This window comes from Protopterus annectens, chromosome 16.part0 (genome assembly GCF_019279795.1).
Source record: "Protopterus annectens isolate FY-2018-M chromosome 16.part0, PAN1.0, whole genome shotgun sequence".
NCBI lineage: Eukaryota > Metazoa > Chordata > Ceratodontiformes > Protopteridae > Protopterus > Protopterus annectens.
The window spans coordinates 664,466,906-664,494,462 of NC_056750.1; positions in this window are offsets into that span (position 1 = coordinate 664,466,906).

A 27,557-nucleotide genomic window follows, 5' to 3' on the forward strand; every position below is an offset into this window, starting at 1 on the left:
TTGCCTCATCTGTTTTCAAGAGCTGACAACTGTTTTGTGCCTCATTACTCTGCCTCTAAGGAATACAAGTATCTGTAATGTGAAAGGATTCACAGTTATCAGTTAAGGAAAATAATTCTTCTGCATCCCTAGACTTTGCTGTATATCTGGAAAAGCAAGGAGAAAAGAAGGTACAGGAGTGGTCTGCTTCATTTCAGTGCCAGGAAGAACACCTGGACATCATAGGTTTTCACCTATAAAACTGAAAATTTCATAAAAGTCAACATTCATTCTATGATTTCAGCCAGTAAGTATGAAATGTCTTAACCATACATTCTCTGTAAGAGAGAGCAGCTTTTCGAGGTTCTGAGGTGCGTCTAATTCAGGCACCTTAATCTGTCACAGGGTCCATTCAGCATCACCAGTTCTGTTTACATTTCATGTCCACCCTCCAAGCCTTAGTAAACTGGGAGTATTGTTTGTTTAACTTTTGAGAACAAGACAGCATTGCCATAACTTATGATCTCTAATTATTTGCCTTAATGTAAGAAACTGTGTTTAGCAAATTACATCTATCCTGAGGGATACCTTGAATGGAAACAGTTCAAAGGTTATTTGATTGCTTATTTATCCAGGTCAGAAGACTATGTCAGGACAGTTACAGAGCTCTCTGAATTTTCTTCTGGCTTCACACTGCCTGGATATAACTCATTAGCTTTCTGAATTAGCTGTTTTTCATTAGACAGAAACAACTGTTATGGCATTCACTTGGACTTCACCTTCTTCATCACTCACACTGTCCACCCACTTACCTAACCTTACCCCCAGACTGCTAAAGCTCCTGTCCCATCTATCATACTGTGCATCCAGTGTTGTCATAGCCTGCAGTGTCCATCCATTCACCTCACCTCCCGCATTGCCAATATCCCCACCCACTTATCACACTGCTCATCCACTCATGTCCCACTCTAATGTCTATCCACCCACCTAACCTCACATGCTGTCCCCTTACTTTTTCTGAGGCACTGCTCATCAACCAACCAGCTAATTTCCCATGGTGCTGATCATCTCACATTCTGCTTACCTCATCAGTTCTACAGGGCATCATTCTCACCTCCTATGCTGCCTATTCAACCACATCTCCAGCACAACCATACTGCAATACACACCTTTCTACCTGTCTCATATACCAATATTTATCACAACCTGCAAAATCCATCCACACTCTCACCTCCCCAGATTTCTATGTACTTTGCATCTAACACTACCAAATCATTTCATCACTTCCACTGCCCAGCAAAATCATGACTTATACTTCACCCCACTCATGTCATTTCCCTCACTATCCATCCATGTTCCAGCTGTAATGCTTCTTATCTTCCCATATGGTAACCTGCAGTGTACATCATCTCCCATGTTGCCCTGCCTTGTTACATACTGCACTGCCAACTCATCTCTCCTTCCAGACTACACCCTGAACCATTTCACAGATTATTTTTTTAGCCTGCTGCCCTCATCTCCGACACTGTACACTAACTCATCTGATCTAGCACACTGTCCAGTCATATACTTCATAAGTATGTCATTAATTCCTTTCATCTGTACCTTGGCCGATGTACCAGATCACCTACAATGCCCAATCACCAATTTCTCCTCACTTCCAAAGCCACATCCTCACCCATCTCACATTCTGCAGTGCTCAACCACTGTCCTCTAGTAGTCTAGTATTTACTTTCTTTTTACTCCAAAACATAAACCCTGAACATAACTGTATAATATAAACAGACTTCCCCCAAGCTACAAAGTTTATTGCTTGCCAGTCAATCAGTCTCATCAGTCTAACTTTACAGAAATAAACATATGGAAAAAGATACACTACCCACTGTACCCTGCAGTAAGGCATGTTTAATTAGCCAGTCTTCCAACTGTACCGTGCAGTAAGACATGTCTAATCAGACAGCCTCTAAGGTAGTCATCTCTAAATCTATCAGGCCACTGTTGCAAAGAAAATATAAAAAAGGTATTATTCATTAGAAGCACTTAATGCATCTTTAAGTCAGCAACACATCCTATCCCAGGTATCTGTCTATCTATAGATAGATAGATCGATATACAGTAGGGCAGCTAAGGTGGGGTTAGAGGGGCAACTGTCCCCAGGTGCAAAGTGGCTGTGGTAAGCCAATCCTGATATCTAGCATGATTCTGGATGACTGCTCTAGTGCTCTGTGTGTGGGCTAAACTTTAGCGACTGCTTGTTATGTTGTTGCAAACAGATTGCTACAGTTTAAAAGTTATAAAAATCTATTTTTGACTGAAATCTCAGCACTATAGTGGGGTATACACTGTAGCAACTGTTTGCTACATTTGTAGCAAGCAGTTTGCTACAATTTATAAGATTTTTTTTTTAATTAAAACTTGAGCACCATAGTGCTCCATGCAGGCAGGTTATAAACTGTATTAACTGTTAGCTAGATTTCAGTAAACAGTTTGGTATAGTTTACAAGAATAATTTTTTTTATAATAAAATGGAGGAGGGTCGAGGGCAGGGCACAGAACCCAGACTTGAATGGTTGGACAGGCGGGAGAAGGGTATGTTGTATATCTGGACAGCTTGCTCGTATGGCAATAGAAGAACGGCCATTTTTTTGTTCTTCAATGAAAGAGCTTGGGGGGAAGTGTGGATCTGTAATAGTGACTGGCTGAACAGCTACAGTAACATACTTGGGTATTTTTTCGCTTTTCATTAGAAGAGCTGAGGGGGTGGGCCACTAGTTCAATGTACCAGCATATGGGCACTGGTTGAGCCAGCTATGCTTCTGTAAACATACATACATATGTACATATACAGATATATATGTAAAATAATTACTGAGGGCTCTAGCACCTCAAGAAGAGGAGGAAATAGGTGAAGTTGAAGAAGAATGGTAGCGCCTCAGTGAGGACTACAGAACAGATATGTGGCCGAGCCAGGAATGGAAATATGGTACACAAGTTAAGCTGGCGGTGGAATGCAGAAGTCCAGGAAGTCATCAAAAGAAAGAAAGAGTGCAGGAAAAAGAGGGAGATACAAAAGACATACCAGGCTACAAAGGAATACTGGTTGGCTAACTAAGAGGTTAAAAAAGGACTTGCAATACCAAGAACGCAGTATCGGAGGCACTCTACCATCTTGTGGAAAATTACTCAGTAGGTGGCACAAAGAAATTATATCAGGTTGCAAGGCAAAGACAGAATGATACAGAAGATAGTCATCAGGCACCCTTCATAAGGGATGCCACCATCCTGCTCACCAGTTCACAGGACATTAAAGGCAGATAGGAGTACTTCCAGCAGCTTAATGAAGAAAGTCCCAAGGAAGCTGCACTGCCCCAGATATAGCCTACAATGAGAGGAGAAGAGCCCACCATATAATAAACAATAAGAGCAATAAGGAAAATAAAATCAGGGAAATCAATAGGCTCAGATGAGGTCACAGCAGATATGATAAAGATGCTGGGTGAGAGAGGAGAAATGGGTCCTGATAGAAGTGTCAATAGAAAGGTGTAGCCCAGATGACTGGAAAATAAGTATACTTGTGCCAGTATTCAAGAACAAAGTGGAGGGGGCATCCGCAACTGTGGGTGTAGTACAGAGGTATCAAACTCCTGTCACACTGCATGAACATTCTGGAGACAGTGACTGATAAATGGATACACAGAGTAGTAGAAAGTAAGATGGGAGATGACCAGTTTGGATTCAGACCAGGATACAGCACAACTGAGCCAATTTTTGTAGTATGACAGATAGTGGAGAAGAAGCTAGAAATGAGGAAAGAGTCCAGTTGGGCACTCCTAGTCTTGGAGAAAACATATGACAAGGTCCCAAGACAGCTGACCTGAGCAGTCCTGCAGTGGCTCAAAGTCCCAGAAACATTAGTAGACTTAGTGCAGGCTATGTACAAAGATCCAATGACTTAAGTATGAACAGTCTTCCATCTCACAGACGGGTTCCCAGTGGGAGTGGGTGTGCACACACACACACACACACACACACACACACACACATATGGGAAGAAACTGAGTACAGATAAGACAGTGGTAATAGCATACAAGCCAACTGGCATAGATGTCAGGTGTAGTTTATAACAGAGGAATATCAAAGAAGCTGAAAAGTAATGTGTACAAAACAGTCTTGTGACCAGTGCTACTATATGGTACAGAAACTTGAACTATAAAGGCAGTGCAGATGAGGAAGTTAGAGGCAGTGGAAATGGAGGGTGGTAGGATGCATACTCTGGGACAGACAATGAAATAAAGAGATAAGAGCACAAGTCAAAGTACTCCAGTTGAAGAAAAGATCAAAGAGAACAGATTACAGTTGTTCAGATACATGTGCAGAAAAGCAGTAGACAATCTGGTGAAAAAGACTTGGGACAGACAGGAAGAAGGTAAGAGAAAATAAGGACATCTGGCAAACAGGTGAATGGATTGTGTGTGAGAAAATCTGGGACAGTCAGGCATATATATACACTGAATCACAGAGATGACACACACACACACACACACACACGCACACACATTTATACACACACATGCATGTGTTTGTGTGTGTGCGTGTGTGTACATATATATATATATATATATATATATATATATATATATTTAGATATAGATATATGGGTCCACTTCTAAATCCCTACTCTCAAAATCTCGAAATTCAAAATACTGAAACCAAAATCCCTAAAGCTCAAAATTTCTAAAACTCAAAATACTGAAACTCAAAATACTGAAAACACACAGGATACCAACACTTACCATATTCTACCACAAGTACATACTGAAACAAATAAAACACAAACCATATTGCAGGGGGGCATGCCCCCCTGTGCCACCCACACCCCCTGCTACTTAAATATATCAACTCTGAGATTGCACTTTGCCCCCCTGCCTATACTTGAAGTGTAATATGTTTTTGTATGTGGTTCTGCTGCAATATAGGTAGTTTTGCTGTACTGTGTTTTTTTCGATATTTTGAGTTTCAGTATTTTGAGCTTTACAGATTTTGGTTTCAGTATTTTGAATTTCAAGATTTTGAGAGTAGGGATTTAGAAGTGGACCCAGATATATAGATATAGACAGATATATGTGTGTGTATATACATACATTTTTTGAAAAGACATTGGGACATCTTTATTTACAAAATGAAGAATGCATTATTAACGCCCTTCTTTTGAATACAATCTGCATAAGCTATGTTTGATTGATTGTGCTATATAATGTGCAGAAAACATTTTTTATTTGCTTAGCAAATGTTTTTCCTCGGATTTCTTTTTCAGTGTATTTTTTCTGCAGAATGATAGCTCTTTGTCTCAAGAGAAAATTCAAAGAATTCAATATTTGCTCTACACACACACCAGGAGCAATATAATTTATCTGAACTGTTAGTGCACATCTCTACCCTATTAAGTCAGCAGACATGAATTCACAGCATCAAGTTCTTTAGAATATCAAAAACGCAACTGTGTCAGCAAAAATATATTGCGATCTTTTTAAATATACATTCATGGTGACCTACAGCAATGTCTACATCCAGTGCATTTCTTTTCTCTTCAGAACCCACGAGTAACAGCACAATAGTTTTTGGTATTCGATGCCATAAGCACTCTCTAGCTGCTAGTTTGAGTTTATGTCTTATATCCTTTCAACTTACAGAATAAGATGGGATGTGTCAGCTTGCCTGGGTGGCCACCTTAGTCTGTAAAACAACATAAGAAAACACCAATAATCTGTAGAAGCTATTGCCAATGCTATATTTTTCTCTATAGATTTAAAGCCTTCATTCAGACATGGACACAGATCTCATTTTTCCCATGAACGCAGATCTCTGTAGAGTGACCAAACAATTATCTCAGCATTTGTTTTATTATGTTATATAAAAAATGATGCCATTTAAAAACTTCACAGCAAACAGAAATACAGCTGAATTACTAAAATCAACCACAGTGATATGGAAATAGAGTACCATGATCTCACAAATAAATAAATGATTTCTTAGGTATTTGATAACATGTACTTTTGTCTTTTCACTTTATCAAATTTGTAGTAGTAATGGGAAACGTGTGGGTGTGCGTTGGTGTGTGTCTGTGTGCACGTGTGTTGAGGGGAATGGCTGTGCATGTCCAGGATACAACAGTCAACTTCTCCATTTCCCACAGGAAGATAAAAAAAGCAAATTTTGTAATAAGAATTTACAGAAAAAGAAAATAACCTTAAATGACAAATTTGTCCTATTTTCGCCAGTCAGATACTTGAAATGGAAACACAATAACAGCATGAATACAGCATTTTTAAAACTTTACTAGATGGTTCCAAAATTGGGTTGTTAAACAGGATGAGCAAAGGGTTCACAGGTGGGGTAAGTATGGACTGTCAGTATTTATACAGATTTATGGAAAACACTTCTTCATTAAGTGGATAAAGAACATGCATAATCCACCACCCCAGGAGATTCTAGCTTGCTGTTTAGTGTATTGTGTGTAAATGGGGGAGGGTCATATAGCATGTGATTAGAAAGGGTTGGATTCTAAAGTGGGCTTAATAAACTTATGGATGAAATTAAGTCAGTCATTTGTTTTTTGCTTGTATTTGTGAGTAAATATTCGTGCCCCATTTACTGTGCTCAGGCACTCTTGCTACAGTGTGACTTTGATGTTTGCTGCTGTTCATCAACCCTTCATCACCAACAGCTGTGCAAAGCTAAAAGAGCAAATATCAACTGATACAACTCTGTTGTATTTTAAATGGGGAACCAAACAGATAATACCTGTGAGAGAAAAGAGTGGGAATCATTGAGCTCACAGGATGCTTACACATTGTGGGAACCGTCAGCAAGGAGGACAAAATGAGATGACCAGCACCACAGAAGAAAAGAAATAGACCCATACTCACTTACACATATTAAGAATGGTTCTGACATTCCTAAAAATGTGCTTTACCATATCTCAGTAAAGTACAGTTTTGTACCTACCATAAATGTAGATGTTCGAGGATCCACATTGCTGCAGTCCTAACAATTGGGTAGTCCGCTGTCCCAGTCGGCCCGAATACCAAAGTATATGGCTGGCGTCGGTCAAGCGCATTAGTCTGACGCCAGGACGTCAGGGTACTAATGCGCATGACCGACGTCATATCCTCAGTCTTTTCTTGCCCCAGATGTCAGAAGACCCTAAAAAGACAAGGCCAAAACCAAAAACACCAAACACTCCTGCACCAAAAATATGTACAATATATACAAAATTACAAGAGTATAACCTCACCCACACAACCACCCCTAAACACAGAGGGGAAAGGAGGGAGGAATTGGACTGCAGCAATGTGGATCCTCGAACATCTACATTTATGGTAGGTACAAACTGTACTATGTTCTTCATTCCACATTGCTGCAGTCCTAACAATTGGGTAGAATCCCAAAGCAGAGGTAAGGAGGCTGGCAAATCATAAAGAAGAAGGAGCTGACAACATGCCGAGCAAAATAGCTGTGGCAAAACCAGCCCTAGATTTAGAGTAGAGAGGAAGGTGGTAATGCTTAGAGAAAGTATGCACTGAACTCCAAGTAGCTGCCTCCAAAATATCCTTAGTTGCCACCCCTTAGAAATGCTGTTGAGTGGCAGTAGCCCTAGTGGAATGAGGCCTAATCCCAGCTCGAATCTCCTTGCCATGATGGGAATAACAAAATGCAATGCAAAACCCAATCCACTTAGAAATAGTTTGTTTTGACACAGGCTTGCCCTGACAACTCAAAGCAAAGAAACAAACAACTGCTGGCACTGCCAAAAATCCTTAGTCCTGCTTAAATAATAACGCAACTGCCTGAGTACATCTAAAGAGTGCAAAATCTTTTCCCCTTTATTTTGGGGATCTGCATAGAAAGTAGGCAAATGAATAGTTTGGTTTAAAGCCACACTAGAAACCACCTTAGGCATAAAAGAAGGATTAGTACGTAATGATACCCTATCCTTATGGAAAATCAAAAAAGGCTCTACTGCCATAAGGGCCTGCAATTCAGAAACCCTTCTTGCAGAAGTAATGGCCAACAAAAAAGCAGTCTTCCATGACAAGTATTTCAATTCAGCAGTAGCCGCAGGCTCAAAAGGTTGTAGAGTAAGTTTCTCCAACACAAAATTGAGATTCCAAGCAGGAGTAGGAGCTCTAATGGGGGTCTTATATTCTTTGCCCCTCTAAGAAATTGCTTGAACAAAGGATGCGAAAACAATGGTGGGTCACAATCATAGTGAGCTGAAATTGCTGCAGCATGAATCTTAATGGAAGAGAAGGACAAACCTTTGTCCAATAACTCAGTAAGATATTGAAGAGCCACACTCAAATTAGGCTCAGAAATCTCCAAATTCTTTGCTGCACTCCAAAATAAAAATCTCTTCCATTTTTCTGCGTACACTTTCCTTGTACTAGGTCTTCTGGCTTCCATAATCACATTTAAAACTTGTTGAGGAAGTTGAGACCTGCTGTGTTTCAAAACAGAATATGCCAGGCTGTTAGATGAAGAGAGTGAAGCTTGACATTGAGCAGGTGACCGTCCTTCTGAGACAACAGGTGTGGAATCAAAGGTAAAGGCCATGGAGGCTTCCTTACCAGACTCCTCAGTAATGGGTACCAGTGTTGCGAGGCCAATCTGGAGCTATTAAAATCATCCTTGGCTTGTCTTGTCTGACCTTTAGGAGCACCTTTGGGAGAAGAGGCAGAGGTGGAAAGGCATACACATGAAGATTTTTCCAACTGAAAGAAAGAGCATCCACTTTCCAAGCTGTGTGATGAAACCTCTTTGTGCAAAACTTTGGCAGCTGGTGGTTTAGTGGAGAAGCGAACAGATCTATGTCTGGAGTTCCCCATGACACTGTCAATTTCAAATACATGAAGATCAGTTTCCACGTGGGGATCCATGATTTGTCTGTAACACATCTGCTAAGGAGTTCTGTGCTCCCAGCAGAAACCTTGCCTGAAGAGTTAGTTGCAAGCTGAGCGCAGTCTCCCATAAAATCATTGCTTGCCTGCATAACGGGTAAGAATGTGTTCCCCCTTGTTTGTTGATGTACCACATGACAGTTGTGTTGTCTGGCACAGGAACCGGCTGAATGGCCCCTATTTGGAGTAACAGAGAAATTTGCTTGTGAGCCTCTTTTCTTTGTAGAGGAGGAATGTCTGGCATGCCTTTGAAAGGAGGCAAGGTATGGAAATAAAACCTGTAACCGTGGTGAATGATATCCAAAACCCATCTGTCTTGGGTAATTAAATCCCAATTTTCTTTGAAAAGAGCCAGCCTTCCTCCCAAAGGTGCTGCCAGACGAGAATGTACTGGCAGCTGAAAAGGCAGGTCATTGGGTCTGTTTACGAAAGGACTGACCCCTTGGCTTGCCCCCGCACTAAAGCAGGTAAAGATACTGGGTAAAGGGTTCCCCTAGTGGTTTAAATTGCTTGCAGATTGAGAAACCTTGTCTATGGAGGATAAAAGTATATTGTAAATTCACTCAAATTGCTGCAATCTCAATTTTGCTGAATCCAAGGTGAATTCAATACTTCATAACCTTTACTGTTTTCCATTCTGGTCACCAACCCTAAAATTTAAGAGAAGTTGCTGAATTCTTAAAAAGATACTGCTCCTGTAGTAACTCCAACTTCCACATTGCGGTGCCTCCTTTGAGAACGGTATCCAGATGGAGGCTACATCCAAGCCTCCTCTTTCAATGGGTACCATGTTAAGCCAATGACTTAAAATGTTTGTTTTCCAATGCCTTAGGCACCAGAAAGAAAGGCAATGGGAAAGGCCTAAACCTGAATTTCTCAACTAAAAGCATCCATCTGTCAGACGTGACAAACTTTTGGATTCTGGTATCTGTGTTTAGGAAGGAATTTATTTTACGTCCATACCTTATTTAAATAATTTGTAGTCATTTCCATCTTCAGGAAAATATTTGGATTCTTGCAAAGTGTTCTTTGTTCAGCAACTGGAAGATATTTGTGCACTGAGCCCCAACCCTATATTTTAGCGAAGCCTGCTAGCTGTAAAATTTGTACCAGTCAGTTTCTATTCACACAAATTGTTTCTTTGACTACCTTGTAGCATATTTGAATTTAAAAATTTTACTGTATTGTTTTTTGTACTATTATTGATGCTAAAATACTCGATTGATTGTAATAAGGTGTAACCATTTAACCTTTTCGATAAACACTTTTGGACCAATCAATTTTGCTGAAAGGTCCAGGTCTCCTGTTGTGCAGAACAGGTAGCTCATCCTTTAGGTAGAACTCTGTTAGGGTCTGTCTGTTATTTAAATGTATCATTCTGTAACTTGGGTTAAGCCGTTTATACATAAAGAGGTTCGTAGTTGCACTTGCGACGAGGCAGGACCGCCTTCTGAGCTGGGAATTTATGGTAAAGGCTTAAGGCATTCTCTAAACCTGTTCTTCGAACTGGGACCTTGTTGCTGGGCATAACTGGCTTAGCCTCTGTCATTTCTTTCTGAACTTGAGCACTACCAGCATCTAAAGGATGAAGGCATCATACTTGTTTAACTGATTAAAGTGATCACTTCAAGCTTTTGATTAAGCACTTGGGCTCAGCCGTTGTTTAATGGAGTATGAACATTGTGGAGTCCACTTCACATCTAGTTAATCTGATTAGCCATGTCCATCATATTCTGGCTTAGCACTGGCTTAGAGTATTTTCAGTAAAAGTTCGTGAAAGACCTTGTGGGAAAGCTGGACCTGACCCTAACTTCTTTCGGTAAAGTTCTCCTGTTTTGATGTACTACTGAATTGGTTACCTGTTTGCCTAGAGACTAGACCAGGCCTCTGAATACTTTCTTATAACTTGTTCTTTGTTTGCAGGTATTTCCTGGAAGCTAATTTACCAATAGGGCAATTCAAAGATAGGTCATGGATATCTGAATGCTCTGTACTTATTCCTATTTCATTGAAAAGTTACTGTTTGTGTTTTGCATGAATTACTTACACATTGCACTCAAGTTACCTGGCACTTCTCACTAAAGCAAATATAAGTCCACTAAAATTAAAAGCACTACACCCTCACTACTCCCTTGTTTTCAATTAAGGATTAAATTATTCTAGCATGTCAAATCAGTGTATCTCCTCTCCGTCCAGCTGTGAATCTGGAATCTCAATGTTAAACTGCCTCATGTACACAGAACCCTCTCCTCCTCCCACTAACACAAATACTTGAGAGATGCAGCTATTTAGCCAAACTGGAGGCTGAGCTCTCTCAACTCAGGACTGGCAAGACCAGACAGGAGGAGAAGGCAACTACACACACCACAAAACCAGCCTCACATAATGCTACCACTCCACTGAATCAAACACAAACACACAAAGACATACTGAGGCTCTGAGTAAAATTTACCTAAACAGCAGAGCCTCCAAAGCAGACACCCAAACAACTGCTACCTCAAGACACCCCACAAGCAGTCACAGCCCTTAAGGCCAAATACAACACCAAACATACTTGTCATAGGTGACTCCATAGTCAGACACACTGACGTCCCACTCACCAGGCTGAACAAGGAGAGGGTCACAGTAAGCTGCCTATCGGGCGCTAGAATCCGCCACATAACACAAGCACTCGGTCACTCACAGCAAGTACAAATATGACACAGTCATTGTCCATGCTGGTGTGAGCGACCTGAGCACCTCCCTGGACTGCATGAAAAGAGACATAGAGGAGCTCTCTGATTATGTAGCCCAGGCAGGTATGACCCTAACCCTGAGCAGGCCCTGATGGAGTGGGACTTCTGGCAGCTGAAATCTGGTAAGGTCTGTGATGAAGGAACCCTTTCCTACCAGAAGTTGAGTGACCCTGTTCTAGGCCTAAAAGAACCTTGAGCTCTGCCCCTACCAGTCTAGACCTACCCTAGACTGGGAATCATAAGCAGGATATGTCCATCCCTTAGTAGGCCAATTTCTACTAAATTAGGAGCTGCACCTGCAAAATCTTTAACAGTTTGCATAGACTTAGCCTTGTCCTCCATTTTCTTTAAAACTGTCACAGGCGACAACAACACAGACTGTAATGGAGCTCCAAAATCCTTGTTACAGCTCAGTAAATTGATCCTAACAGGTGCACTTGAACAGACCTGGAGCCACCCTGAGGTAGTGCAGCTAAAACCACATTGCAAGGAATGCTTACCCACCTGTTCCGATACATGAACTAAATCCTCCAACTCTTTACACTCAATACCTTACCGAGCATCCACTTAGACTTCAATTGTGAAGAGATAATTTGATATTTTAACATGTGAAACTGGCAATTACCCCTCATGGCTAAAGTGGAAGAAGTATACATTCTTTCCCCATCTATCCAAAGCCCTTGCCTCTTTATCAGGAGGAACAGGTTTTAACAGAAGCCTTAACACCTTTAGGCCCCTGAAGACAGTTTCGGGTCTGCCCTAGGACTCTTAAAAGATACTTATGAGCTTAGGCACCCTATAGTCTTCTGGTTTACTGGGGCAGAGAAAGTAAAAGGTTCAGAAGCCCTGCAAAACTCCCCACCCATTTCAGTAAGGGGATAGCTAAGGCCTATCTGGTAAACAAGATTCCCTACCTCTTCCTGGAATCAGTGGAATACGCCACTTAAAATGCTCTCATGAAAACTGTCTCTGAAAAGAAAATCCCCAAGAACGAAAGGAGTGAACATCCACAGAATCGAAAAGGAGGATACCTGCAACTAGGACTGCAGAAGCCGACTGAACAGCACAAAACTCTCAACCAGGTTCCACCCTAGCCTCTTATCAGGGCATAGAACCCTAATCATAGTAACAAACCTCTGCCTTTTAAGCATATTTCTGCAAGAGCCCCAAAGGAAACCCCCAAAATTAAACCTGGCCCCCTCTCAAAAAAACCAAAAAGAGTAGCTCTAACCACCTTAGGAAAGGCAAAACACACCTGAAAGCCCCTTCAGGCCCCACTCCGAGAGCACGCTCTAACACAGCTACAAGGAGACGCCAAGAAGCCTCGAGAACCCCGGCTCACTACCTTCAAGAACTCGGTCACCAGCAGTCTTCCAATCAAGTCTGCTTTTCGGCTTTTGACTGAAGCGACTCCAACTGCATCTTAAAAGACAACAGACTTAACTGGCACACATAACCTTCTCTTAACTGGTTAACCTGCACAAGAAGACCCAATAAGAAGATGTCAGCCCTAAAAAGATACATCGTAAGGTCAATCCCTTAAGGGATCTGTTTAAATACAGTACATCTTTGACACCGAAACTGAGGCAAGAAAACAAAATTCCCTGGGACGTAACTTGATAGGTCTGCAATCGACTTTCAGCAGAAAATTTCAAACCTACCACCAAAACTGCTTTGCATGGACCATGCGGAAAGCTGAATGCGAGTCACCAATCCCTGCTCGAGCCCTTCCATAGAAAACCGATGTCTGCTACTGAAACTGGTCAAGACTGGAGCACCCGGCACATTGTTGACCGCTACAGGTCGCCCCAAAACCGACTCACCAAGTAGGGTGTATATCTAATGAAAATCACCCAGGTTGGTGGATGCTAGCTTGGAAGATTAGGAAATACAGTATTGTGAATTCTGCTCTGAGATTTGTCTTTCGTTACTTTTTATAGCTGTATATATCTGCTTAAGGCTTTTTAATGACACTGGAGGTATAAATGTATCTCAAACACCATCATATTGGGTGACTTCAACTACCCGAATATAGACTGGGAACATTACTCAGAAGCCCTAACTTTCTAGCCAACGGTTCCTGGAGTTCATAAATTCAAATACCATGGAACAGCTAGTCACTGTTCCTAGGATGAGGAGAAAATATACTAGATCTCATTGTCACAAACATGGGGACAAAATGCTCCACACGGAAGTATATCCCTCATTGGTGAGATCTGATCATAAACTAATCTCCTGGAAATCCACATCCGCCCCCACCCCAAACAAAAAGACCATAGTGAAGGAACTTCTCTAAAGCAAACTTCACACTACTCAAGACTGGTGTGGTATCCTTCAAGGCCCCTGAGTCAGAGGAAACCACAACCCAAACTCAGAAGCCCTTACAAATGCCTTCTATGAACACCTCCAGGACTGCATGGATCAGGCAATCCCAAATAAAACCAAGACTCTTTCCACAAGGGCAAACGTCCAGTCTGGTGGACCCAGCCATTAACAAACTTTACAATAAGGAAAGCTATTACATGATAGAACAAAATCCATAAAGGGAAGTCACCCTGATCATTATTAGTAAAAAATACGAGCACTCATAAAATCAACTAAGGCCAATTTTGAGAGAAAAATTGCCATGGATTCAAGGACAATCATAAAGGCCTTTTTCAGCTATGTTAGGAACCTGGGTGAAACTCACAGATATGCTCAGAATTAGTCCAAATGATACAAAAATCACTGAACCCACAGACATTTGCCAACATACTGGCAGACAGGTTCAGTGCAAACCTCACCTCTCTCCCCTAAAGGAGAGATAACTATCCCAGCCAGTGTAGCCTCCCCGGACATCTCAAATGCGCATGGTGGCTCTCAAAGCTAAAAACACAGCATCACTGGGACCGGATGGTGTCCCACGTGTGCTACACGAGCTAAATGAGGAATTAAACCCGCACATAAGGCAGCTGTTTAATCTCAGCCTTACCACAGGATACGTGCCCAAGGAGTGGCGTACGGCAACTGTGGTCCCACTCCACAAAGGTGGCGCCTACGGACCCTGGTAATTACCGCCTACAAGCTTAATAAGTCTAGTCTGCAAAGCTATGGAGAGGATCATAATGAGCTCATAAACAAAGATATAGGGACTTGCAGACATTGGACCCGACCCAGTTTGGCTTGTCAAGGGAAGATCATGCCTTTTGAACTTGGTGACTTCTTCAAATAGTCACCAAGGCCATTGATGAGGGAAAGGCGGTCCATACAGCCTACCTTGACCTTGCAGAAGGCTTTCGACACAATACCCACTCGGGTATTGTAGAAAAACTACCAGCTTAAATGTAAACCCATATGTCACAAGATGGGTTGCAAACTGACAGGACAGAACCCACAGGGGTTAGAGTTGCTGGCGTCAGCTGGGACTCCAAGCCGGGTCACAAGTGGTGTCCCACAGGGCTCGGTCCTTGGCCCTATTGTTTGGCATCTACTTCTCAGAAGTACAGGCCAACATGGAGGACTTTGGCTGACAAAGTTTGCAGATGACTGCAAACTGGGCCCATAGTGGAAAGTGCATCGGACACTGATATCCTTCAGAAGGGACTCACGGAAACAGATAGCTGGTGCCAGAGCCATGGCCCAGTTAAACGCCAAAATGTATAGTCATACCCTTCGGAAAAACAAGGTAACCCCAAGCTACCATATAGGTGGCAATCCACTAAGCACAGAAGAGGTTATCAGGGACCTGGGGACCAGGGTTGACAGTGGCCTTCTTTGACACTCACATTGCTAAAGTGGTTAGAAAGACCTTCTACATTGCCCACCTGATCATGAAGGATTCACATCCAGATCTAGTGAGGTCATTGTCTCTGTACTCTTCATATCAGACCAATGATCAGCACAATGCCCCATTCGGGATGTATCTCACGACATCTGCAGCAATTGGAGAGACCCCAAAAGTTCCTCACCAAAAGGATAAAGGGACTCCAAAATCTGGTCATATGCTGCCAGATTGAAGAAACTCCAGCTCTATTCAGTCACATACCGCCTGCTCAGAGGTGACAGTGCCTGACATACAAGGCCATGTCCAACCCGAATTAATGGACATGCTCCACCTAAAAATCCAAATCCACCAAAACCACTAGAGCAAGCGACTTAAACCTTAGCACGGATATAAATAGGACGTGCTGGAGGGATAGATTTATCACTCAGAGACTCCCTATGCTGTGGAATAAAATCCGGTCCATGTGGAGGCCAGAGCACCTCGCTGACTCTGTTCAAGAGAAATCTAGACCTGTGGATGGGAGATCGTAGGTTTACCCCGGGAATCATCTCTGGGTCACTGCTGGACAGAGGCACAACAAACTAATGGGCACAGTATTTTTCATATAAGGTGGCGTAAGCCACAATAATTTGGGCTAGGCTTATAAATGCCTTAGGGCAGATAGCCTAGTATAAACCTATGAACCTATGAACCTATTACACTCACAAGCAATCTGTCTTTGAGTTATTACAGAGGTACAGACACAAAAGTAAACTTTATCTACAAAACTTCCCTTAAAACTGAAACTTGTAACTTAGTGTGACTAAAACAAAGCCATTGCATGGAGACAAGCACTGAGCAGCTGATTTGCACATTAAACAGCACTACTATCAAATCTTATCACAATCTAACCTACTTTAGTTCCAAACCCAGAGACCACCCAGGGAGACCTCTGTAAAACCTCGTCCATGACCTACAATATCCCATCCAAATACCGGTCTGGACAGCATGGATATGCAATTTCTAAATGTTTCCATAGCCAGCTTGGTAGATATGAACATTCAGAGAGAATATAGCAATTCTCTCATGTTCACAGACAACCATTTCATCCCTCACAAACTAACAAAATATGCGAGAGATGCACATACACAGTTTCACTGGAAGCAAAAATCTCACGTACAAACAAGGTTGTCAAGCACACACATTACATTCACCACACAGTGTCCACCACACACACAGGCAAACCTATGCTGAGGCACTAAAAATCAATCTTCCCAAACATCAAAGACCTCCTAAGCCTATAAACGGCAATGCCTATCCTCAGCAATCTCTAAAGCACTCACCAGTGCAGCCCCAAGAGCAAAGCCCATAAGACAAGCCAATACATTACCCAGGACTCCTGTTACAGGGAACTTTATGGTAAGATATGCAGATGCTCCACTCAACAGACTGAACAAGAAGATAATGGTCATTTGCTTATCTGAGTCAGGATCCACCAAGTTATACATGCACAAAAGTCACTACACCATAGGTACCAGTATGATTCTATCATACTCCATATGGGCATTAATGACCTGGGACATACTTTCCTGGACTATATGAAGATAGACATTATTGATATCGCTCTCTCTCTCTGAATGTATGTCTCACACAATATGTGCGCATTGAGTAGCATTCTACCTTCACCAAGGATGATACCACAGTACAAACAAAAGATGACTGACTTCAATAATTGGCTTAGTTTATGGTGTCTTTCCATTAGAGTTACAGGCAGACTCTGAGCAAGAATTTAAGCAAAACATAGGGGAATGGAATGTAAAACTTAAGGTACATGGGATGAAACTGAGTACAGATAAGGCAGTTCAGAAACAGCTAAGAATTGAAATAGTAGGGAAAATAGTGGAGTATCTGGGAGGGGTGGTTGAGAATGAGTAGGTCAAAGCTTGAATCAGAGGGGCTTGCAGCAAACTGGCGCACAGTGTCAGGTGTAGTATTTTGTTTTTAATTGCATATTTAAACTCTGAAAGAGACCACAGCTCGCTCTCTCTCTCTCATGTGAGTCACAAAGAATTTAGAACAGGTCAGTTTAGGAGTCACACAGAAGTTAGAACAGGTCAATTAAGGTTAATTATCTGTGAACCAAGGGTGGAGCAAGGAGGTAAACTTTCTGTTTAAGTGGTAAAATAAAACATTTCAAAGCTTTCCTGGAAAAGCTCATCCAGACTCACACAGCTTGCTGTGACAGAAGGGTTAGTTTGCTTTTGCGTTCTTGTATTTTGTATTAATTTTGTACATTATGATTTGTTTTCTTTATACCATGTTTTACTTGTATTCTGTGTTTAATTGCATATTAGAACTAGGAAAGTGACCATAGCTATGTCTTTTGTGAGTGACAAAGAAATTAAGTTTTCCCAAGCTGGTGCTGCTGTGTTCTTAAACACAACTGTCTTTCTAGTTGCCTACCCCTTATGTTAAATTGACCATATATCTCCTTTCCTCTTCCCTTTCACTGACTGTTGTGAGTAAGCAAAAAATTATCATTTTGTGAAAAAACTCCCCTTCAACTATTTAAATTTATTGGCCATCCCACTGTACTCCACAGAACCAGAATACAAAGTGTCCACCCCCTTTCAATCAATCTTGCTCTTTTAAAATTAGACATACAGGACAGGAATAAGGTTGTAAAGAAGGCATGACTTAAATGAGCTATGTAATGTTTGACTGAAAATGATTGGGTACATTACAAATGATGTATAATGTTTGTAACTGGGAGTGTGTCAGTATGGTCTGTGATGTAAAATGCTTGCAACTAGGATTGTTTCGCTGTGGCTTGTTTTCATTTATATAAATGTATGATTACTTATGTTGTAAGTGATGGTTTATTAAGATGCTTCTTGTTTAAAAAGCAGTAGGGGCAGGATTTGAATAATGTATGTAGTGTTGCTTAGGCTATATGATATATAGCAATATATGTGAAGTATAATGTTTATTAATATTAATTTAATACAGTCTGATTACTTTTGTGTAAATTTAAAATTGCCTATGTCACAAGTGATAATTCAATAAAGGTATGTTAAAAACTCTTACTCTTTTAAAATTTGTGGCTTAAGTTATTCTGTCTTTAATATCTAATTGTTTAGTCACACTGCAGTGCTCAGGATATTAACCCCTTTTTTCATATTATCTTCAAAACCTTCAACATTTATTGCAAGACCACCATTTATTGGAGAGCCCACATTCTGTTTCTCGATAGTCATCTTGGGATTAGTGCTTCTGTTTTCTCATGGTGAGAGAAGGTTCCTGGAGACTGCTGATCAAAAGAAATCTTAATAACTGCTTTATAGGTTACAGCTTGGAATCTGTGTTTATATTTTGATCCTGGTGACAGAAGGGGCATAGTGCACTGATTCCTGACTGTTTTTTGGTTGGGCAGTGTGTGTCTGTGCTTGATGTTTCTGATTGGTCTGGTTGCTATTCAAGGCATCTACAAGGTAAAGGCTACAACAAAGCTTGCAGACCCTTAAATCATCTGGGACAAGAGTGTGGATCACCCAACAGGCTGTGGCCTGCTTCTCATCTTGATATTGGTGCTAATGTTTTGCTTCTGGTGAGCAAAAGAGTGCTGTATCCCAGCAGAGTGAAGCTGCGGTGAGAACAGCACTAGTAGTAGCCATTCACATAACCCCCTCTTTTCATCATTCTTGACAAGCTAATTCTTTGTTTTCAGTAAGTACTGCTTCACTTGTTTCTAACTTCAGAATAAAATCCTAAATACTTCATCCTTAAATTTTCAGGGTCTACTTATTCTCCTCAAGTGTGTGGCAGTGCCCTGTATAGACACAGACACCTTGAGGTGAAATTTTTCCTGCAAAAACATGACTGAAATTTCACCAGTACCTAGTTTCACACAGGACAACTATTTTGAAGTGACAAGCACTGTCCCAAGAGTTGCAAACCGGATACTCCTGACATTGCTTTATATCTTCACTCCAACTGTCTAATCAATAAAAAAGGATCTGTTGCCACATATATGAACTTTCTCACTATTTCTGGTACCAGCTTGGTGGATATGGGCATCCTGAGGCAATGAAGAAATTGCCTCATGTTTACTGACAACCAGTTAATTCTCAAACTAACTGATATGGTATGTTAGAGATGTATTTACACAATGTCAATGGAAGCAAAGCTCTCACATAAAAGTACTCCTAGTGTCAATAAAGTTGTCACTAGTACATATGCTGCACCCATCGCACACAATTCAAAGCAGACATATAGACTCACATATGCTGAGGCACTTTGATGTAACCTATCTAAACCCCAATGGCCTCCTCGATGAAGTACACATAACAAATACCCTCAGCAGCCCTGAATGCAGTCTTTGAAAACAACACCCACATCAACACACACAGCCACATCTCATGTAGCCTCTACTTCTAAGCCCAGAAGGCAATCCAACACACAATTCAATATCCTGGTCATTGTAGACTCCATCATGAGACACACTAATGTCCATCTCACCAGGCTGAGTAAGGAGAAAGTCAGTGTCAGTTGCTTATCAGGATCTATGATCCACCACATTAAGCACACAGGTCATTGGACCACAAGTATCAGTATGACTCAGTCATACACCACATAGGTGTAAATGACCTGAGACATATCTCCCTAGACTACATAAAGAGAGACATCATGCTGTTCTTGGAATATGTGTCCCAGGCTTATATGGGCCTAGCACTAAGCAGTATTTTACCTTCTCCAAGGATGATACCACAGTATGAAGAAAAGATGACCGACTTTAATAATTGGCTTAGTTTCCGGTGTCATTCTAAGGGGGTGAGATATTTATTAGCATGGAAGGAGATGGTCAACAGACCATGCTACTTTGCCAGGGATGGTCTGCACCTCTCCCCTCTCGGCTTTTGAATATTAGCTAAAATATTGTCTTTCCCCACAGTGCCTTTTTTAGGCAATGACAAACTGAAAGTACTTCTGATATAGCAAATCAAAAACAAATACAATTTAATGGTATTACTGCTCAGTGCTAGGAGTCTAAACAAAATATCCACTCCCTAGAAGCTCTCTTCACCCTAGAGAATGAAGATGTATGTGCAGTCACTGAGACATGGTTTAAAGCTGCAAAGAGCACACTGACAGTGTGAGGTTATAATGCCTTCCACACATCTAGACCAGCTACTACACAGAGAGGGACTAAAGATGGAGCTGTCTTGATTGACATCAAAAATAAATATACGTCAAACAGGACAATTCACTTGAGCTACTCCATGTTCAAATCACCATAAGCAAACTCCAGTACAACTCCATTGGAAGCTATAGGTCACCCTCTATTACTCAGGAAACCCATACTATGTATTTAAACTTATTGGAAACACTCACCATCAAAACCAATAACATATTCACTGGCAACTTTAATTACCCCACTGTTAACAGGGAATCCTATACAACACCAAATGTACAGGCACAGGGATTCCTGGATTTTGTAAACACAAAATCACTGCACCAGACTGCTAATACTCCGACCAGGGGTACAACCATACTGGATCTCACCCTCAATGATAAGGATAGTGCTGCACACCCCCTACTGTAATGTCTTCCCTGGTAAGGTCAGACCACAAGATGGTCTCTTTTGAAGTAAAAATAATATCTGGATTCCCCCATCTAACCCTGGTATATTCAGGAACTACTCTAAGGACAACTTTCTGCAATTAAATGATAAAAAGGCAACATTTCAAGCCCCTAAAAACCCTGAGAACACTGCTGCCTGTACAGAATTGTTCATAGAAACCCTATACAAGTATGTTAATAGCTGCATAAAGGCAGCTGTACCCACAAGGAAGAGTTACAGAACTAACTCATAAAAACAAGCCACCCTGGTGAAATCACAAAATTAATAAGCTGCATGTTAGATTAGAGACTTCCATTTTAAAGTAGCAATCAGACAGGCTAAAGGTTAAAACAAGCCTAGAAATTGTGTTTCATTTATGAATAAAAGACAGTTAAGCAGGAAGAAAGAATAACCTTGCTGGTCAAGCATGTGAGATAACAATTCCCAAGGGAAGGCTACAGACTGTTCTTTTTCTGCTCACTTTCTCAAGGGAAGAATCAAGAAAATGTTAGATAATGTGATAGCTAGGCACCTGAAAACAAGACAAGGCTGTAAAACAAGACAAGGCCTGAGAACCAAGGCTAAGAAGGCATGTAAAGCATTACAGGGTTTTAGTATTATTAAATATACTTCAGATACAGTTAGGGAAGTCAGTTAGTTCATCTGACATGACATTACAGATAAGATTAAGCTACAATACAGACACTCAAACCTGAGTACAGAAGACAAGTCAAATAAAGACTGTTTCAGTTTATATTATTTAGGACAATCAGAAGACATTTTCAGAAACTTTGGATATATTTAGCAGAGAGAGACTGGCACCAGTTCAGTACAGGTTTGAGTAATTAATAAATAAAGACTTTCATTCTGGTCTTATTTCAGTTGTTTCCAGTTAATTCAGTATACTACAGCCTTATCAATTCTTACAATGGCAAGCCATTATAAATGTGGTAAAACAGTTAAAGTAAATTCCCAAAACCCCATAGAAATCTTGCATCAGCAGTCAGACTATGTGTGTACTACAAAACATCTACAGAATAGCAGTGTTTCATTCAACTACATGTGTTCTATAGACTACAAAGTAGCAGTGTTTTCATTCCAGTGCAGCACTCTATGTTTTGTTCAACTACATGTGTTCTACTGAGCAAGTATTCCAAGCAACCTTATCAGCAACACTTCAGAACATCAACAGAAACAGCTGCAGTAAGTAACCCTTTCAAGTACAGTTTTAGTGCAGCAGCCAGCTTAACTTCATGGTTTCATTAACAGTTTACAGTCACACTTTTTCTAGTCTATCAGTTTCATAATATTCTTTTCAGCAGCATACCAGTGTTTTCCATAAATAAAGACTGTGAGCTATATACAGAATAAGCCAGAAATGACAGCACTACAGTTTCTCATTACAGAGCAGACCGTTCAGTAAGCCAGCACTACTTCATGCAGAAAACAGACAGAGCAGACAACCTCTACATACAGTAATTGCAGCTGTTAAAGTGTACAGCACCAGTGTTTACTTCAGAAAAAGCCTCAAAGAACTTCAGCAGACCAGCACTAAATCAACAAACTTCAGCAGTGTTCCTTCAGAAAATAAAAGACATTATCCAGTTAACAGCTCCACAAACTTTCAAGTTTCCAGTGTGACGTCACATAGCCAAAAAGCAAGAAAAAATTTAGAAAGCTACAAAAGACAGGACACATTCTTCCAGGATCATAAAGTTATAAGACTTTATATGCACTTTTTAGTTAACAACTCAAAAAAGTTTAATTTCATCAGTGAAAGTCATTTGCATACTTGTTGTATAAACATGTCAAGTAGTACTTCTACAGATAAAACACTAGTAAATCTTTGATTTAAATTTAAAACCTGGGTAAAGCAGTCTAAACAGCTGTGCTCCAGAAATGTACTTTTAAAGTTAAAGGTTATTAGTTCAAGAATGTTATATATGTCTAAACGCAAAAGGGTTAACTCACAGAACCAGATTATCAGTACAGTTTCAGACTTTAACACAAATTCTTGTGAACATGTAATTCAAAGTGCAGAATTAAGTTACAGCATTAAACATAAAGACGTCAACACAGTTAATGTACATAACATGCAGGCAATGTCTCAAGTTCACATTACTTCACCTAGTTTCTTATTCTCAAAAGCAAGTGCAAATATTGCACTGAGGGGGAATAAGAGGAATCAGAGTGGAGACTTTGGTAAAGTAAATTCCAGCATAAATGTAAAACAGACTTCAGTGCAACATAAAATTGCTACTAATATTTCATTGTTTACAGAAAAATTATGGAATAATGTGCTGATTAATACAGGCAAGTCAACTTCAGTTAAAATAGACCTTTATTAGAGGACACGAATGCAGTCTTGTCAGGATTTAAAGGGTCAAAGATTATAGCAGCTAACAGTTCAATGTGCAACAGCTCTCTACTAGGTATGAACATCTCATCAGAGTTATCTATTGTTTTAGACTTCAGTAACAAGATTTTATGGAAAAATAAAAATGCTACAGAATGTATGGTAGTGTGCACAGATGACAGTTGTAAGAATTTGCATGCAGTAGTTTATGCAGATTTATGGGTTAAAGATAAAATAAATTCCAGTTCGGCTGACACACCTAAAGTTCTCAGAAAGACATATTGGGTGTGGTCAGTTAGAAGAAAAGGGTAACCGTATATATCTATGTCTTATAAAGTATATCAGAAATGACAGTCAAGTTAATTCACAGAATAAAGGGTTTACAGTTACAGATTTGGCAAATTAATTTTGTGTTGTTTTGTTTAGCAGTCATTAGTTAAGAGGTTTGTATTAAAGTGTTGCAATGCATAAACAATATCTTAATATAGACAGAGATAAAAAAGCATTCATGCATAAAAACAGTACATCATATGTGTCATTAAAGTCACAGGTTCAACTCTTATGTTATAAAGGACAAGTAAACTTATAAAATCAGAACAGTTTAAATCTGGTAATAAATGTGTTTATGTAATCAGTTTAAGACTGCATATATTTCATACAAAAATGGCAGGTTACCAAGCACATCAGATTAGATTACAGCCATCTTAGCAAGCTGAATTAAAGACAGTACCAGATGCCATAATGCAGTATGGTAAAGATCAATGTAATGCATTTACAGTTTTACTATTTATCCAAGAAAACTGTAGACAGTAATGGTAAATTCTTGCAGCATGCAGTAGTACTGAAAAGTTAAATGACGTCAGCTAAAGAAACAGTTATGGTGAGACAGTAGGTGGAGTTTCACTCAGACCAATATGTTAAAATCTAAGGGTCACAAGAGAAAATGCAATCAGTTAAAATTAACACTAAATTTCAGCAAACTTGTCTCAAACTTCTTTCAGACCCTAGTCAATGAGAATCAATGTGAATGTTAACAACATCAATAGTTAATTTACATTGTCATACAACATATCAAACAAAATGTTCTGTTCTCTTTTTTTTCTAGACAATGCCAGAATCTCTGATGTTCCACTAATAAAAAAATATATCATCTTTTTGATGATGACCATCATCAAAAAAATTCATATATATACCACCCACCACCAACTATATTTCCATTTCATGTTTTGACACACTTTTTTTTACATCGTCGTGTCACCACTCAACATTGTTGTTTTTTTCGGAGTTAGTCTTCAAATTATCAGAAGTCATTTTTTCTCTCTTTAATATTCTCTGATTTGTGTTTCACATAACTCTCAAACCTTTTAGAGTAAAACTAGTATTGTCTCTCTGGTTACATTTGTTGTTAAACAAAAAGCTACAGTTAAGTGCTCTTAAGTAAAGTTTAAAAAAAATAATTTTTAAACAAGGTCTCAAATTCTAAAATAAGGGGAAAAATTAAAACCGGCATTAAAACAAGTATCAGTATAATTGTATATACTAAACCCTCCTTCTGTAATAACAGAACAGTGCCAGTCAGTTATCAGTGCAGTGTTCCTTCTCCTGTATGTACATAATACAATATGGCATATCACCACTACCAATTATAATTTAAGGTGATGTGACACCAAATGATACTATCAAAAATAAAATAGTAGTTTGATATTATTACTACTGTGACTAAATTAATTTTATATAGGTGCATAAATGCACAGTGTTAAATTACTACTTTAGTTTTATTTGAGGTTATCAGTTTGCTTACAGACTTGCAAGAGTTTATTAGCAGCAAATGTTGATTTCGTGCAGAAAAATGTAAATAAAGTCAGCACAATAAGCAATGGTATCAGTTTATAATTGTTAAAGCTGCAAATGTTTATTTCATGCAGAAAAATGTAAATAAGGTCAGGGCAATAAGCAATGTTATCAGTTTATAATTGTTAAAGATGCAAGTGTTATTTTAAAGACCTGATACTAAATACAATCAAAAACTTTAGCCACCCAGCCCTGTACAAGAAATGAAGAGGTTTAAAAGGCCTAACTATAAAAAGGACACTTCAGCATTAACGCAGGCCTTCCTTAACCTCATCAGTGACTGGGACAATGTAGAGTAAAATTTGGCAAGAGCTGTAGTGCAGAAGTTGCCTGTCTATGTGTTTCAGTTATTTCGTCAATGTTTGTTTAAAGTTAAAATATATGAGTTAAAGCAAGTATGTATGCTTCAGACAGTTATACAATAATACCAGTTTCAGCTTATGTTTTTATCTATGTTCAGACAATACTGACAAATAGATATTAATTGTTTAGTCTCCAGAATATAACAGTAACAGATTTCAGTTTATCCATGTTCAGGTAACTGTCAAAATGTTCTCATGTTTTCAGACAATTGCACAACAGTACTAGTTTTCAGATTATCTATGTCCAGGCAATACTGACAGAAAAAGGTACTAATAGTTTGGTTTTCAGAATATAACATATTCCAGTTATCCTTTTATCTGTGTTCAGTTAACACTGGCAAAAGATATTATTTTAGTATTAGTTTAGTTTCTAGAATATACACAGCTATTTTAAATGTTTAGTATAAATATGTATCACATTTCAGTCAAGATTCAGAATATGACATTCATACTCAGTCATGTGTTCAGTATAGCACATTTCAGTCAAATCACAGAATATAAAAATAATAGTCAGTTACTTCACATTATTCAGTCATTAGATTTAAGGGAAAAGTAACAGAATTACATTTAGTCATTAGTTAAGGGTAAAGTGACAGACTTATTTGCAACAGGCTTATTACATCATACATTTCTACTTCATCATCCTTCACATTATTCAGTCATTAGTTAAGTGTAAACTGATAGAATTATTTATTATAGGCTTATTAAGAAAAGTGATCTAAATAATAGGTAGTAATAGTTATTCAGTATACTCAAGGTATAGCATGGCAGGCTTAATTTGTCGATTAATTTACAGATTATAGTACACATTACATAATTATTGTACAAAGAATAGGTAGTAATAGTTTTCAATGCACTCAAGACATAGGTTCATAGGTAGATACTAGGCTATTGGCCCTAGGGCCTATATAACCTAGCCAAAAAGGTACCCTGACTTTCGCCACCCAAGAAAATTATTTTCCTGTGCCCCTGTCGAGCAGAGCCACAGAAGTGATCCCCGGGGTGAATTTCCTATTTCCCATCCAATCATCGAGATTTTTCTTGAAGAGTCCTAATGAGGAGCTTTGTTTGATATAGATAGGTAGTTTGTTCCAGAGTATGGGAAGTCTCTGGGACAGGAATCTATCCCACCAGCATGTTCTGTTTATTGTGGTGACAAGGTTTGGGTCCCTAGAGTGTGTAGCTCAGAGGGATTGGGATTTCTTTAAGTGGAGCATGTCCAACAGCTCTGGGTTTGACATAGCTTTGTATGTTAGGCAGAGATCGCATCTGAGTAGGCGATATGTGACGGAGTAAAGCTGGAGCTTTTTGAGACGGTCTTTTTAGGGCATCTGTTTGAGGCTGGTAATCCTCTTTGTGGGGTATTTCTGCAGCCTTTCTAGTTGTTGTAGATGACATAACAGGGTAGGCTTAATTTATTAATTAATTTGCAGATTACAGTGCACGTTTACAAATTACAGTATTGTACATTAGTCAGAAATTTAAAAGGTCATTAACAGAAAATACAAAGGTATAGATCTGCAATATAGAAAGTATAGGTTTTAGTAAACTATTATAGCTCATAAATACTCATAGAATATTCCAAACACAAATTTAGGAGGCAGACATCTATTACAGCACAGGAAAGTTAAGAAAGGTAAGTAGCATTACAGAGCCAATCTAAATAAAAAAATTATAGACACAAGTTAATACAGTATATGGTAATTATGCTTCAAGACCAGTTATAGAGTTATCTCTTTAGCGCCGATTTCGATTAGTCTTCAGAAACAGTACAATGTTTAAAGATTTAAATATATGAAAAACAGAAAAAGGCTTAATTTGCTTTAAGAAAAAGACATTGTGGTACTCTAAGGCACCATTTCATAAGGTAAAAAACATAGAATTTTACCATTACAGCATACAGAGAGGAAAGACAGACAGGGTTAACAGCTTGTACTCTAACTTAAGAATGTGTA